Below are 6,197 nucleotides of genomic sequence, written 5' to 3' on the forward strand. Positions count from 1 at the left end.
TTCCCCCCTTTTCTTTGCGGAGTTTCGAAGTTAATACGAGCCCACAAATTCGTGCACCACTTTATTCTGCCGAGACGGCGAAGGGGTGAAAGCCTGCTCACAATAGTCAGAATCATTTACACTTGGTATTGAACAGCTTGTGCTCGCGTAAAATATATTTGCAGTGCCTAACAAAAGCATGAACTGACAAAGCTACGCACTCTGAGTAGTACAACAATGTACAACGCGTGTTGCGTTTTTAGCACGACATACGACAGCACACAGCCTACGCAATCTATAGCTTCATACACTTGTCGACGATAGCACAATGAGGAAAAAAGAACCTGAACGAACACCGAGAATAACACCAGTGCATAAGCTTATAGCCATGCCTGAGCTCCACACCCCGTCAACAAAGAAAAAAAATCTCGCAGAAACTTTTCTGGGAGTTGTCTAAGTGTGTGTAAGCCTTGTGCCACTTGCTCATCTCCACGAAGCCTGGTATCATTATCAATGTAATGAAACTTTATCCGGCCAGTACAAACGACAGCGCTGCGGCGACACGAACTGGTGTGGATAGGGGCGCAAGGAGCATTGATTGACGCAAGCAGAGTACTGCAGGTGGCGGCGCCAGGCGTGCTGATTGCGTTCCGATCATTATAGGCCGTTATCGCTCTCTAGCGCCTTATCCACCCGCGTCCAACCATTATGAACCGTGAGCAAACCTACTCGGGCTGTGGCTTCGTAGCCATCGCCGCGCGGACCGTACTGGCTTGAAAGCGATCTGCGATGCCGAAGAAGAGTGCCAACAACTGATAGCTTCACGCGCTGTGTTCATGTCGCTTAACGTTGAAGAGGGACGCTCGGGCCCGTATCATGAAATCGATCTACGAAAGTGTCCGACTACCGCGTGTGCAGAGAGCTCCGTGAGCGCTGTGTTCTCGCTGCTTCGTTGGCGTCGAAGCGAGAGGCAGCACGAAGGTGAATTCGCCCGTTGCTGCGGGCGCTATCTCGAAGCTGACGGACGGACGGCTTTCTCGTTGGGTAAGCATAAAATTGCTGACTCATTTAAATAGCTGCTTTCGTACACGTTTGCATCTTCAGTACCCTTAAAATCAATCCCTAACATAAAAGAAACAAACATAGTTCTTTACTGACACGGGTAGCCCTAAAACTTGGCCAAAACATGTGAAATCTCTTGCGAATGCCTGTCCGCGAGAAGTCGAAGGCCAACTGTCATGTTTGTCAAGGCGGCGAGTGCGCCGACACGCGTAAACGAAGAAAAACAGAGTAAAGAGCGCGAAACATACCACGTGACTGCGCTGAACCAATGTGGAGGCACAGATCTATCCTGCCTCCTAACATGCTCCTCGCCGAAGCAGCGGCGGCAAGATGAAAGTATGTCGCTCCCTTTAGTTTTATTCAGGGGTCTCACGCATCCCGGCCGGCACCGCCGCGGCAGCGTTTCACAGTTTGTGTCTAAGGCACGTGCTGCGCTTGCCTTTTTATGCGACAAAAATGCAGGTGCTGCTCTGTGGAGGTCACGTGCTGGGCTGTGACAGTGTACAATCGTCCATAGAATCGTCCATTACAATCGTCCATAGCCGGAAGAGAGCACTAGGAGCTGGCGTCTCAACAGCGTACTGGTCACGTGTGCAGAAAGAGCTCGTAAACGCGCCCGCAAAATGGCTCCAAAGCATGCGTGCAATGTCGAGGACACTCAAGCGCGAAAGAAGCATCGCGCGGAGCAGGGGCGTCTTCGGTACGCAGCGAAACGTGGTGCAGATCGCAAATGTATGTAGTTCGTTTCCGACAGTGCATGGAATCCGCCGATTTTTTAGTTCTCGCAATATTTTTTTTTTTTTTTGGCTTTGGAAGTTTTGCTGCCGCCCGCGTGAAGTTGGCTGACGCGGGCGAGCAGCAGCACCAGCGGGCGGCCGCAAAGACACCCACCGCTGCGGGATCTTTCTCGTCTCGTGTGTCGAGTTTCCTCCGGCTGCTCGGGGTGGCGGTGACATCGTCCACGCGAATGTAGGGAAAAATCACAGTAAACGAGTTCGTGCCTTTGTTCGAAATTCTTTGCCACATCTGTGTCGTGTGCTAAACAGCTTCGCTGGTCATTGCCCTTCACAGAGTGGAATGGTTTACGATTTTTTTTTATGCTCCGACTTTTTTTGGGGATTGGAAATTTTGCTGCCGCCCGTGAGCAATTTAGTTGGTGTGGGCGCGCAGCAGCAGCAGTGGGTGTCAACAAACACACCCACCGCTGCGGAGTCTTCTTGCTCTTCGACGGATCTGTCCTCGCCTTTGGCCACTTGCTCACGCGAAAAAAAAATTAATGGTGTGCGGCACCGCCCATTGTTCGCAGACCTCGCGCGGGCTGCGTGGTGGCCGCATCTCACTCAGCTATTTGGAGCTGAGTGCTCTGCTACGCTGTCGAACAATTCGTGAACAGATTCTGACACTCGCGCAACAGTTTGAGAGAGGCGATGAAGTCATTTTTAGATGTGCTGCGGAGATGGGAGCGCCTTACGTATAAGGAAACAAACGCTTGTCTGGCTTCAGGCAAATATCGAAATGTCAACGAATTAGACCAGTGACGATGACGAGACAGATGTTGGGCTGCCACCACAGCGACAGTCAGAAATTCCTGCGATCAACGTTAAATGCAGTCACTTTAGCGCGGATTCGTACGGCACCCCAGCATTCTAAACCTGCTCTGCACCTTTCCCGGCAGAGTATTTTGAGCTCCGGCAAAGCTATCACACGCGATAGCGAAAGCAGAGGGCAAGGAGAAGAGCCACCAACGGCCCTCGAGGGCTTTCATTAGCTTTCGTTTTTATTTACTTTTATTTCATTTATGTTTACTTTGTACTGAGTATGCATGCGTTTTCGAAGTTTGACATTATTCGCTATTTCTTTTTATTACGATTGGAATTATATGGACACTCGAGGTGCATTTCAGCCGCCGCCGTGAGGTTCTGTATAAAGTCCAAGTGCGCTAAAAACGTCGCCGCGCGCCGTACGCTGCATGTGCGAGTGAAAGTTTGCGAGGGTGAGCCGGCGAGCGGCGTACAGTCTCGTGTGCGCGAGCGAGCGAGGAATGCGGGCCAGAAGCGTGCCCTCTCCTGTCAACCGCGAGGCAGGCGTGTCCGGCGAGCAAGCACGTACGCAGGATTTTTTTCAGGGGGGGGGGGGGGGGGGGGGGTGTACGTTTACTAGTGTAAATGTGAATAATGTCCACCGTCAACTGCATGTCACTGCTATAACCAAATATGGTATACCCAAGATTGGCTACCCACACAACGTTAATCCTTGCTGTCCGGAAACTGAAGTGAGAAAGAAATAGAAGATAGGACAGACGAAAAGGCGAGATAGAAAGATAGATTAAAGACGAGGACAAGGAAAGGCGACTGCCGGTTGCCTCCAGGTGTTCAGCCTGGGGCTGCCGTCTATATGAAGCAGAGGCCGAAGAGGTGCTGCTTCCGCCCGGTGGGCAGAAAGGTTCAAACACCCGAAATCAACTCAACCCCAGGATCCTCTTTCCCCAGACACGGATAAGCCGCGCACGGCTACACGCGAGAAGGTGCAACCCTCATGTGCTCGGGTACATGGTGTCGCAACACACTAAACGCCTGCTGACGGCAGCGGCACTTAGGACTGCTTACGTGTGGGAATGCGAAAGCATTGTAGTCGCTTTGGAGAAATGTTTTCGCTTAAGTATGCATCCGTATGCCGTCGTACGTTGTAAACTTGCACGGCATTCCCTTTTGTTGTTCCCTTGCTTCGTGTTCGGCGGCGTGCTTCCGTGAGCGACCACGTTTCACAGATGCCACTGAGGTAGATGCTTCGGAGTGCATCGCAATAGACGCAGCACCGATGAAATCCGAAAAGCATGCGAAAAATGGAAGGCAGTGACGTGATGTGCGCAATCACGCACGCACTAGACAACTTTAGTCAACTATAACAGCAGAGATCATGCCCTTTGTGTTTGCTACGCGAAATATCCGGCAATAAAGAAATAAAAAAGCCACCGTGGCGTCGGGGAAGCGTACTCTTCTCGCACCCGGGAGGCTCGGATTCGTTTTCCAGCCAGACAAATGTACTGAATTTTCTTGTCACTTCTATTATAATTGACTTTACTCGGATTGACGTCAAATTTGTCAGCCTGTGAGCATTTTTGACGTTTTTGCTTTTCGCGCCGTCGGCCATTTTTGGTACCATCCTTCGGATTGTCGCATAATGGAGCGTATAATGCTGTCGCATGAAAAGGAGTCAACACTAGCCCCACTTTTGCATCAGCCTCCACGCACTTCCTCACAGACCGATGTACAATGCTGTACAAAAGTGCCAATTTATTTCGTGGCAGCATTGAGACACGCCTATGTTAACAGCTAGCTGCTAGGCTCAGAAACGACGATTACCCCTTAAGCGCTCACCATCATGGATCCCTCAACCAAATGAAACAAGGGCTGTGACGCCAATTAATTTTTTTTTTTAAACTTCCATAGGCGATTATTATCCTGATGCCTACTACTGCAAATCATGTTCTGCCCCCTCCCCCCCCCCCAACAGAAAAGGAAACTGCCCTTCCCCTCTGAAAGATGGCCAGCGAAGCTGCTTATGTGGGCCTATTAATGCCGAACTGCACCTCCGCCGCGGGTCGACCCAGCATTGCACTATCTTCGGGATCGGCCCACGTATGTTGAATGGTTGGTATACGCGCGGACGCGATCCGGGAGACCCTAGCCATATACAGCTTTGCTGTGAAAAGCTATAGCCGGTAACCACCAGACTGCAGCAAAAAAGAATACACCACCTGGTAGTTCTCCAAAGCACCATCTGAGCTTCCATGAGACGATCTCGCGACTGCGCGCATACCTTTCTTTATAAAACAGCGCCTTAGCACAAGTGGAACACAGACCTCATTAAAAATTGACTGTGAAAGTCTGTAAGCTAAGGTACCATTATATGCTATAGATCGCCAACAGCAGTTCTGCACAAACCCATCACTTAAACAAAGTTGAATCAGAACGCTCGATATCACGTTCAACGTTGCCAGTTTTCATAAACCCCTAGCGAAACATTCGTGCTCATGCCGATTATGCGCTTGCATCCAGCCCTATGTCATAGGAGGGACTTTTTTCTTCCCAGATGTGACGAAGATCTCTATAGCATGAAAATAAAGACTGGGCATTATACATAGCAGAAGAATTAATCATTTATTCGCGCAAAGCAAGCGATAAATTCGTCAAAACTAAAATAAATTGAAATAAAATATTTACAGCATGCCCTAAACATCGGTCTTGACAACGTCATGCGAATCGCGTTTCCGCGTAGCCGTGGCTACCCTGCTCAGAGACCGTCGGAGGAATCCTGTAGGGAGTTTCTTTTCAGACCCCTTGAGTGCAGCCGGTGATCCCTCTTCATGGGTCTGAGAATGCAAGGACAGAATTAGCGTGGCATTAATCACGGAACTGCATTCCTGAGAAGCAAAAAAAAACGATTACTTAAAGCGACCGAAACAGCGACGGCGCTGCTTGCACCGCGGCTGGAGGTTACGAACAAGCCAAAGGCATGAGTACTGGGGCCATTCCCACCATTGGTTCGTTGGGCAGGCTCATGGGGAAGCATGTGTCAGCAGACCTGATCGCCGGAGTGTCCACCGAAGCGTCATCACGCCATATGAAGACAGATTAAAGAATGAAAAAGATTGATAGTGACAGTGAATGATAACGTTATAATAGAGATTGGTAAAGGTTAATAATGACTAGTAATGAATACTAATGACTCAATGAATACTAATAACTCCGAAATGACCAATATGTGCAATCACGACTTGTAATGACCACAATGGATTAGAAATGCTTAGTAGAGAGCAGTAATGACTAAAAGAAGAGAAAGAGGCAAAGAGAAAGAGGCGAACGATAAGAGGAGGAAGTGCTTTCGCCGTTCACCTCTTGCGAGAGATCTTAACAGATCCTGCAATTGTTTCACCTGCACCGCTACGATGGTGGGCACTCATCACTCGCGATCAACTTAGTTGACGAGTGGCCATCGAATCACTTCAAAGACCGGAAAGGAGGTCTCGTTGGCGTGTTGGACACCTGCAATGAAGGTGTGATGTCGCTGCTCATGCTGCACGCCTCAATATTTTTCCCTCGGTGACTGCGGATACTGATACATGCGATACCAAACGCTCCGACTATTGTGGTAGA

The sequence above is a fragment of the Dermacentor variabilis genome, chromosome 1, assembly GCF_050947875.1.
Source record: "Dermacentor variabilis isolate Ectoservices chromosome 1, ASM5094787v1, whole genome shotgun sequence".
NCBI classification, from domain to species: Eukaryota; Metazoa; Arthropoda; class Arachnida; order Ixodida; family Ixodidae; genus Dermacentor; species Dermacentor variabilis.